This window comes from Eumetopias jubatus, unplaced genomic scaffold, assembly GCF_037043125.1.
Source record: "Eumetopias jubatus isolate StellerSeaLion01/CBP00866 unplaced genomic scaffold, mEumJub1_p1.0 scaffold_3, whole genome shotgun sequence".
Taxonomy (NCBI): domain Eukaryota; kingdom Metazoa; phylum Chordata; class Mammalia; order Carnivora; family Otariidae; genus Eumetopias; species Eumetopias jubatus.
Window position 1 is genome coordinate 41020981 of NW_028274809.1, and position 11437 is coordinate 41032417.

Sequence of the window (11437 nt, forward strand, 5' to 3'; positions counted from 1 at the left end):
AGAGTGCTTACACTTGACACCCCAAAAGCACATCTATAACATTAAAATTAAAAAAAAAGAGAAATTCAAGTTTATTAAATTAAAAATTAAAATGTATGAAAAATAGACAATTGTGTGTAGAATATGTAAAGAGATCTTTTATCTTAAAAATAGAATGGCAAAATAATTTAAAAGACGGTTCACAAAAGTGATGTATGGACTTATAGCAATTAAAATAAGCTCAACATTTTTAGTCATCAGTGAATGCAGAGTAAAGCCACAATAGATACCATGACCCATTGACTCGAAAGGCAAAATTAAAAAGACTGATAATAACAAGTATGGGGTAAGATGTGAAGCAATTGGGATTCTTGCATACTGCTAGTCAGTATGTTAAATGGTAAAACCACTTTGGAAAACAGTTTGTCAGTTTTTATAATGTTAAACGTATCTTTGAGTGGTAGTGATCTACTAGTTCCAGTCCTAGGTATTGACCCAAAAGAAATGCAAACATATACCTATCTACATTAAGACTTGGACAGCAATCTTCTTAACAGATTCACTTATAGTTGGCTATGTTTTTCATTTAACAGATGAATGGGTAAACACATTACAGTGTATCCATACAATGGAGTACTACTCAATATTAAAAGGAAAGGATGCTGATACATACATCTACACAGATGGATTTCGGAAAATACACTGAACAAAAAACAAAAGTACTAAACAGTACATATTGTGTGATTCCATTTATATGAAATTTTAAATAAGGAAAACAATATATAGTAACAAGTAATTTCAGTGTTTTGGGGTGTCAGAGGATTGGGAGTATATGCACAAGTGGCTTTTGGAATGAGAAATATTGTAAATCTTTTGTGTGGTGGTGGTCACACACACAGTTGTATATATTTGTCAAAACTCATAGATCTCTACACTTAAAATTGGTCTTTATATTCCATGAAAATTATGATTCAGTAAAGGTAAGTTAAAAAAAAAAACAAACCTCTTACATGGTTGTTCTAAAGAAAGATTCACAACTGCTGTGTTTTTGCTTTTGAAGGGGAATAAACACTTTATTGATATTATAAAGTAAAAACCTAGTGGAAATAGAAAGAAGAGAAGGGAAATGTGCACATAGCTGAGGGCAATAGTAAGCACTAAAGGAGAATAAGATGGAGTTACATCAAAATGGGTACTTACATCATCCTGCCTCATTTGCTGGGAAAGCACCATGGAGACAGCCAGGCTAGAGTCCTGATTGAGAGGCCTGGGCAGAGCATCCTCCCCTCAGGTTAGACTTCCAACTGGAAGACCATCCTCCATAAGGGCCTTATTTATTGGGCAAACGATGGGGTCTGAAATTAAACATTTGTTTGCCTACATGCAGTTTGGAGCGAGCTGCATTCCTATGTTATCTTGTCTTTACATCTTCAAGGAGCCTGGGCTAGGTGTGCTTGCCTCCCCTCCCGGATTCCATTCCAGGGGCCAGCCCAGCCTGGAACCAGAGGGGATTTGAGGCAAAATTTATAGCTATTGGCATCCAGACCAGAAGGGCCAGTTCTGGCCTGGAGGCCAGCCAATGTCAACTAACCAGGCTCCTGAGGTCACTCATACAGCACAATATTCTTTAGGTCAGGGGTGGTCAGTTATGCAGAGACCTCCATATAGTACAATGGTTTAGATACGATGGCTTTAAAAATAATGGAGTTAAAAAGGTAAAAGTTTATCTCAATTCTGGACACTGTCATCTGTGAATTTCTGATAGATGTGTCCTGCAGGGAGTTAGGACTTTTGATCTATACCACATAGGAAATGATTAGGGTATGAATATAGATTTGGTAGACTTCAAAATGGAATGTTATTTGAGCCCAAGGGAATATATAATATTGTCTATAGAGAATGATTTTAATGTGATGCTTGACCCTCCCACAATCCTCTGACAACAGTGTATTCATGATTGAGCAGCCTAATTCCCAGAGCTACCACATACTCAGCAGAGCCACCTGAATGCCATAATCTCAAAATAGTCACCACCCCATCCCCCCACCCCTCCATTGCCACCTCTAACCAGCACAGGGCCTATTTAACTGTCAAACTCAGGTTTCACCAGCTGATAAACCACATTCAGAGTAATTCCAGGTCCATTTGTTCTCCCTTGAAATCTATACCAGAGAGCCTCCTTGGACTTTTTTCACTCTGTATTCAAGCTCTCACCTTTAGGAGTGTGTTTGTATATATATGTGTATGTATGTATATGAATGTATTTAGACAATGAAACAAGGATAGAACTCTGAATCACATTTAAGGCACAAAATTCAGAGTATAAAGGAACAGTAAAATCAGACATACTGATAAGAAAATGAGAACCATGGCAAAAATCATTTTCAGGGATGGAGTGGCTCCATGTTAAATATGAAAATCTTGAAAATCTTTCAGTGTATTTGGCACTTAGATGCTAATTAGTGAAGCTGATTTAATATTGTATTGGATTAAATAATGAACATGAAGTCACAAAATAATGACAATTGGTGTCAGTAATTATTTGAAAATAATAGAGAGGAAAAGTTGATAACTAGAAAAGCTTGATGTAGATTACTTGAAAACAAGTGGAAATAGAGCCTGAGAAGGATGGTAAGGGCATGTATCAGAAATATGGTCATAAAAAAAAAAAAAGAAAAAGAAACATGTTCGTGATGAGAATGAGAAGTTAAATCCCAGCACTAAGGGCTGAGTGACTGACTGACTGCTAGCTGGCTGTGTGACCAACCTCTGACTATGATAGTTACCTTTGATACCCTTGAAAAGTAAATATTTCTCATAGAATCATCAGTTTTCAACTGGAAAATATTGCTTTACATGAAGTATATAATTAAAGGGAAGATATTAGTTTAACATCATTGATTTTAATAGCTAGGTTGTTCTGAAAGTGAATTTACTCCACTTTTTTTTAATTTAAATTCAATTAATTAACAGATAGTGATTTATTAGTTTCAGAGGTAGAGGTCAGTAATTCATCAGTCTTATATAACACCCAGTGCTTATATAACATCATGTGCCCTCCTTCTTGTCCATCACCCAATTACCCCATCCCCCCCACCCCTCCAGCAATCCTCATTTTGTTTCCTATGCTTAAGGGTTTGTCTCCCTCTCTGATTTCATCTTGTTTTATTTTCTCCTCTCATCTTTATTTCTGGTGTTTTTCTAAACATGGACAGAAGCAAAAACTAGCAAGCAGGGAAAGAGAAACAGATGAACATTGCTTTTTTTCAGAGGGTAGTCCCCTCTGATTTTGTTGTTTTTCAAAAGGAAAATATTTTTTCTCTCTCAATCTTAGCTCTGCATCTTTAGATATCATGTGTTTATTTTTTTTTTAATTCAAAATTTGCTATGAATGTCCCCCAAATATCCATGATGCCTAGGACCTTCAAAAACAATTTTGCTTCTGACCAAGGTTGAAGTTTTGTAAGGGAAATTATTCAGATACATGTGTAAGAAAGCCCCCCTCTCACCAAAAAAGTTCCAAGCAAGACTGGTCAGGTTCATCAAAGATGAGTTTCTTACAGGTTGCAAATCCTACCAGATAGAACCTGTACTTGAGAAAAATGATGTCTGTTATTTTGCTTTTCTCTGCTGAACCCCAGGGAACTACATGTTTGCTGTTGAATGGATGAGGAAGGATTTATTGTTAAACACTTTGAGTGTCATAAGATAAAGTGCTCTGTTAGACTACATGTACACCATCCTGCCACTTTCCCTCTTATTAAAGACAATTCTGACAGTCCAGGCAGGGTTTTCTGAGGTTTGGAGGAGTGAAAAATGTTTCTCACATTGCCTTCACTTGCAGAGGGCGTAGACAATCAGGCACCACATTAACATCTGTCCAGATATATCCTCAGGATTGCCAACTTTCTACAGCAAAAACTGTGAACTACTTTCTTAATATGCAATTGAGGTTTTTTAGAGAGTTAAAGTGTGTGGGCTTCTCATGCACACATATATTAAAATTTCTATCAATGTATGTTCAGAGAGATTCCTTAAATGATCTCTTTTAGTTATCATTTATGATCAAAACAAGCAGGCAATGAGCATTTACTTTATACCAGTCACTCTACTAAGCATTTAACATACATTATCTCATCTAACACAGAAACTACATAAGGAATTAACTCAGAATTACAGATAAAAACATGCCAAATTAAATAGTCTATCTGTTGGAGTCATTATTTAGAATTCAGATCAAACATACTTCAAAACACCAAAGCTATTCATATTTCAGGCAAGTATAATCATGAGAAATTTAAAAATATTTAGTTTTGAATATATTATTGAGTTAAAAAAGCAGATTTTAAAAATGGTCAATATAGGTCTTCAGTTTTTGGTTTGTTATTAGTAAAATAATATAAAGTAGTAGTGATCCAAAATACTCCCTTGCTTAAAGTGAGTTAGGCTTATATGTAAAAACACCAGTCAAAAGTGAATCCCTGTTTCTGATGTAGCATCCTCTCTCCCCTGTCAGTGATAATCTGAAAGAAGGCTGTTTCTGAGGTTAGAAGGATAGACAGGCTAGGTAGAAAAACATGGACCACAACTACATTCTTCTAATCCAAATGATGCTGTGAGATCTCATTCAACTTGCATTCCTCTTGAAATGAGCTATTGAAATTGGGAGTCCAAGAAGAACCTGAGCTGGAACTGAAAACTGTCACTCACATCACAACTCCAGCCAGCCATTAACACCCTCAGAGAAGATCTCCAGAATGTGAGTGCCGTCTTGAGACCAACATAGTCTTTGTTCCTAGAAGGCTGTATGTGATTAGTGCCACTATCTCCTATCTGTCACATCCCTACTAATAGGGTCCTGCTTTCAAGACTGAATGTTTGGTTGTTTAATTTGTATTTTGTTGTTTGTTTTTATTTTTGCTTTTTTAATTAATTTGTGAGTGGTTGAAGGCACCCATGGGAGTTGGGGGAGAACATGCTGCTAACAATTGGGCATAACCCTTCCCACAAGCTTATTGGGTCAAGCAGGTAAGGTGTGGGCCAATGCCCTACCAAGTAGAAACCAAGGCCAGAGTCTTGAAACCACTGTGTGAACTCTTGAGATCCTAGGCTTCACTTCAGTGCTTAAGACCAAGAACAGAGTGGGCTATGTCTTGGAGAAGACAGCCCTAGTTGCTTAGAGTCCCATGTGACTTGTCTCCAGATTAGGGATGTGTCATAAGTCAGAAACAATCTTGATTGGCTCTTTATCTCCTAAGCCTGCAAACACTCTTATTCTTCCAGTCAGTTTCAGACAACACAGAAAGAGAGGAAGCACTTACTAAATGTTGCTGGGTAATTGCAAATTGCTGAATGAATAAGTCAACAAGAGTATTTTTATCATGTCTCTTCAGTTTCAATTTTTAAATTATTCAAAATCCAAATTGATCTTTAACAGAAAGTATGATGTACTCATGAACCAACTGAAAATATTCAGTATTTTATAAATTCTGCTTTATAAGTTTATTTCTCTTTTCATCTTACATTGTTATTTCTTGTCTTTCTAAATGATTGCATCATGTCTGATAAAGTTTCAGAAAGAGAAAGAAAATATTTCTGTATGGTTATGTTATATATAAAAATTTTATCTTATAAAAAATGTCATCTACTTACTTGCTTTATTATATTAGTAATTGAAATACACAACTTAAGCCTCAAACTAGGAAAGAAAAGAAGACTATTTTCAGGTTGAGTACTTGATCAAAAACTATATAAAGGACACATTTCCAAGAAGTAGACCCAATACTAATAATTTTCAGATGCACAGGTAATTTCTACTGTGCTGAGGTCTGGGCAAAATTTGCTGAATAAGGACCTTGTCTCTGAATATACTGTCAGTCTGTGTAATATATAAGTTGCAAGAGTAGCACATGATGGTTACTTCATGAGAGACACATATTTGAAAGCTTTTGCCAAAAAGAGAAATAATTTTGTTATGTAGGAAGTGCATGACCCTGGTAGAAGTAACATGATTTTTAAGCCAGCCACATCGATACCTGAGAGCAATTAATACATTTTCTCCAGCCTCATTTTTCTTCTCTATTCCAAGTTCTACCTCTTGACCTTATATTCATCCTATTCCCTCATTACTGCAACATGTAGAATATCGTCAGCATGCTAACATTATATAAGACTACATCTGTTAGAATTCTAAATGCAGTTAGAATTCTCTTTCAGGGCCAGGAATGTGTGCAAACCTTGTAAACTTCAAAGTCCTTATTGAATATTATGTTTCCCTATGGATATTTAAAACATGTTAATTCTAGTGATGTGCCGTGGGTAATTAGATAGGAAAAGAAAATAAATTATGAAATAGTTTCCATTAAAAATGGCTAACGATTTGGAAATTTTGAGTTTTAGAAGAAAATATATACTTGTGGGAATTTTGTTTTTTTGTATAAAACAAATTTTTTATAAAATAAAAGATTTTTGTATAAAAACGTTAACTTTAAGTTAAAAAAATGGAAAAGATCAACATGTGAAATTCAGAAAATAATTAAAATTTCTCTCATAGAAATATAGTTAGATGAATGAATGGGGCATGTAAAAATAAATGGTACATCAACCATTATTTCAGGGTATATTTTTGGATAAAACACAATCTTTAAGGGCACCTGGGTGGCTCAGTCGTTAAGCGTCTGCCTTCAGCTCAGGTCATGGTCCCAGGGTCCTGGAATCGAGCCCCGCATCGGGCTCCCTGCTCCATGGGAAGCCTGCTTCTCCCTCTCCCACTCCCCCTGCTTGTGTTCCCTCTCTTGCTGTCTCTCTCTCTCTGTTGAAAAATAAATAAAATCTTTTAAAAAAAACAAAACACAATCTTTAAAATGGGATGGAGGATGTTTCATAAATAACATTTTTGCAATCTTACTCTCAAGAACTTCACATTCTTGTTCAACTGGAGGTAACAGTGACTAAAACTAAGCATAAAATCCTTTCAAATTCCAATGATTATTTTTGTGCAATCATAGACTAAACAATATTTTTCCCTATCTGTGTCTTTAGTCAGTATATTTTCATCATTTCAAAAGTAATTTTTTAACTAGTATTTAGATTTCTGTTTTAGAACATATTTCTTTTTTTTTCCTTTAAAAAATATTTGTGTTTATGTGTTTCTATTTTTAATATAAAAATTCCCCAGAAATTTAGGTCAATTCTTTATCAGTTAACTGAAAAACTATAAAAATTATCAAACTGCTCTTTTACATAATCAGTCAACAAACAATATTACACTTACTTATTTTTTCATGACCTTATGTACTTTGTTGTCAAATTGACTGACAGTAACAATAATAAAACAATAAAGCATAGATAAATACCAGAGTAGAGAATTTGAAACAGGTAACCCATATTTTCCTGGGGCTCTCACAGGCCATTCACTAACAATAAGAGTGATGAATATGATAACATGCATATCAATGAATTTTCAACAACACTTTACGTTTTGTTCACACTCATATTTATCCAATTGATTAAGGCAATTTGCATAATTTAGAGGTAATTTCTTTCTGAAAGCTATGATAAAATGCTCTGATTGCAGTATGTCGAACTCTTCACATGGGCAGATTTTTTCAAGGAAGCCTAGAATGAGCAGGAAAAAAAAGGTAAAAGTAATTCTAGACCCCCAAAGAGTTTTCTGTTAAAAAAATCCCTATTTGTTTTTCACCTCCTTAAGTCTTTAAAACATTAAAGCCCATGTAGCAACGGTATGATTTAAATAACAGAAGTGCCTGGGTGGCTTAGTCTGTTAAACTTGGACTCTTTTCAGCTCAGGTCATGATTTCAGAGTGGTGAGATCGAGCCCTGCATTGGGCTCATTGCGCAGTAGGGAGTCTGCTAGAGATTCTCTCTCTTGCTCTCCTTCTGCACTCCCCCTAAAATAAATAAATAAATCTTTTAAAAAAATAAAATAAATAATAGCCCAACAGTTCATTTTGTGCTATTGTGTATGAGTATGGCAGAGAGTATCTCCATTTCCTGGTATTTATGCCCTTGTGTTATCCCTTTCTTTTGACCATGGGCTGGATCTGGTTTTATTAACTCATTTCTAACGAATAGAATATTGCAGATGTTATGGGATGTTAATTCTCAGATTAGGTTATACAAAAGACTGTTGCTTCTGCCTTGAGAGATTCCTTTCTCAATCTTTCCTGAATTCTACATTCTTGGGAAAGTAAACCACCAGGTTATGTGCAACCCTACAGAGACACCAATGTGACAAAGAATTGATGTCTACAGCCAGTAGCCAGAGAGGACTTGAGACCTACCAGTTGCCATATGAGTGAGTTTGTTGCTGGGTGGACTAGGGGGACCTCAGGCCCTGAGACCTTGACCCAACCCATCTAAAAGATGTCTTGAAGGTTTTTGGATTTTTATGAGAAAGAATTCAAAGACAGACACAACACAACAGTTGAATAGTACAAGCAGGAAAGTTTATTAAAGTGAAAGTACACTCTTGAGATGGATGTTCGAGAGGGTGAGCTCAAGAGAGAGAGCTGCATGCCCTGGGTTTGGGTTTCTCTCCTTTTTTGAGAGTTTTTAACTAGGGAGTAGTATAACTTGAGACAGGGATTTCTTGGAAGCAGTGTTTCATGCCTTTTTTTTTTTTTTTTTTTTTCTTATTTGTTCAGGGGTTTCCCGTCATGGTATTCACCATCTCAGACCTATCTGGTTTGATCTGGCTTCTTGTGGTTTTGAAAGTCAGGACAGGCCTCTGACTTTCCCAGTAGCTGGCCATGACTTCCCCTTTGCTGGCCTCCAGGCATTCTAACTGCCTGTAACAAATTAGAAGTGGATCCTCCCCAGTTGAGCTTTCACATAAGCTTTCACATAGCTTTCACCAATGCTTTCAGTTTTATGGGTTCTTGAACTAGAAGCACTCATTTAATTTGTGCCTTGTGAGAATTCTTGACTCATAGAAACTGTGATATAATAAATGCTTATTGTTTTCAACTGCTAAGTTTGGGGGTAATTTGTTGCTCAGCAATAGATAATCTATTATCTATACAGATATAGATAAATGGATGATAGATACAGTGATTTTATTCTTTTTAAAATTTTTCCTTTATTCTTTTATTTTTTGTTTTATTTTTATTGCCATTTGCAAGGCTGTAACGGGATAAGGCCAATAGATTGCCTCAAAATCTTTTATGGGTAACTGGAGAAGGCTCTTTAAATAATTGTGCTTATAAGTTATACAAAATGGCCTTGAACTTCTACTCTGGGCCTGGATAACTTTCTTACCTTAGGAATTCCCAGAAATGATTATTCCAGAGCAGTATAGTGCGGTATATAGATAGAATATATACAGAGACCTTCATTGCAGTGGTACTCCTTGAATCCTCCATTTTCACAGTCTGTCAGATTACTTTTCTCCCATGAATTTTCCTGAAATTTAGGCACTGAGCTGGAATTTTTGGGATTATTTTTTATAGAATGTGGTCTCCAAATACTTGTGGATGGTAAATAGTAGTTTAAGTTAAAATTTTAAAGTACCTAAATTTAGCTTAGTACTAATCTATTGGTTTTTAAACCCCTTTCTTTACTTTTGAAAATCTGAGCCCTTTCACTAATGCTTCAGGCTTGAAGACTTCCCTTCATAATTTTAGTGTTTCAGTCTCTTTAATCTACTTGCCTCCACCCAGACATTCATGATAGTCTTATATATACTTTTGTCTCATGGGTATCTGATGAAGACTCTTTTTTTTTTTTCTGATGAAGACTCTTGAATTGAGTTAATAATCAATAGTATAACAATGTGTTAACTCATGTAATAGTTGCCTAATTCATTTACTTAATACTTGATGACAAGCCACTAGACATCTGTACTAGTTATGAATCTAAATAAATCATTATGAATTTCAGGGATAGCAAAAACCTTCAGGAGAAATAATTTGTGGGAAATGGAAATATTCCATTTCCATTTGTATCAGTCATGACCATACTAACTACTGGGACTAAGAGAACACCATCACGGGCACTGTAGAAGCTGCAGTAGATAAACTCAACTGACATACTTTCACATATTGATCTTTTTCCCTAAATAACCTGCCCTATAAAAAGTTACATTTCTGTAATTTTTGTTGCTATAATGAATGAAACAGCATAGAGAAAGTTATCTAAATTGAGATAAAAGATCAGTCTAATTAAGTTTTTTTAGAGTACATTATTATTCTAAGTCAAAACTGTAACTTTAGTTTTGTAATATTTTGGTTTTTATAGAGGTATTTGTTCATATATTTGTCATTTAGTTGCTATTATCCAAGAGAATCTTGTTTAGAGAAAAAAATTGATAGATGCATCCTGTGAATCTGAATAAATGTTGTTCTAGAGTCTTTAACTTGATGGCCTAAAATCTCACTACTAGGTCACAGTGGATTAAGGAGAAGTTGGACTTCTTGGAGTTTAACCAGTACTCACGATTAAGCCATCTGTGTCTATAATCATTGTAGCTGCAAACACCAAAGGGGCACAAGGAAATAGCTCATATGTCACAGAAGATTAAAGAAAACACCCAGGTCTGAAGGACTGCAGTTTGTCTGAGTTCTCTTGATATTGCTAATTATTTTTTTCAAAACCTCCCATTTTCTTTAAGAGACTCAGTGGTCTAATAACACACCCTTTTCTATCACACATCTTCACCCTGTGCCTGGACTTGAATAGCTCCGTTAAAAGTTCAACTGAACTTGAAATTCTTTTGTATGTCTTTTTTTATTCCTGGTACAAGTTTGGGGTTTAAACTTAACAAAGAAAAACCTCAGCTGCATTATATGCTTAAAAGCTATATAAGAAATTAAGTTTAAGTCAAGAATTTTGACAAAAAGGACAAATATAATGTGAAAACTGATATTTATAATAGGATAAGCTAGTTGATGGTTATTTTTATCCAAACTATATTCTGGATCATTTTAAAGAGTGATATAATAGTCAAACAGATATTATACTAGACAGTCATAGACAATAGACAGTATATACATAAAACCCCTGACCTAACTAGAGGCAGTGTGCACTGTGATTAAGAATTAAAACATACACCAAATTCATTGGGCCATTGTAATGAAAAGTAAAAAAAGTAGTAAGTCTTGTTATAGATTTATAGTCTGGTAGCAATTAAACCAATAATTAAGAAGGTAGTGTGTCATTGAAGGAGATATTTAAGTCACTGTGGAAATATAAAACAATGACACCTAGTTAAATCTACTGTAAAATTTTTCAAGAACATCAAAAATTTATTCTGGCCCTTAAATATTAATATTTTCCTCCTTATAATGTAGTTATAAAATTCTTAAAGACTGTAGAATCTCACCTAATAATGTTACATATTAACTCTCTAGTATATATCATATATTAGTTCTCTAATGTTTGTATAGTTAGGCAGAAAAGGGATTTGCTTCATAATAAAAGAATACTTGTTGCTAAATAA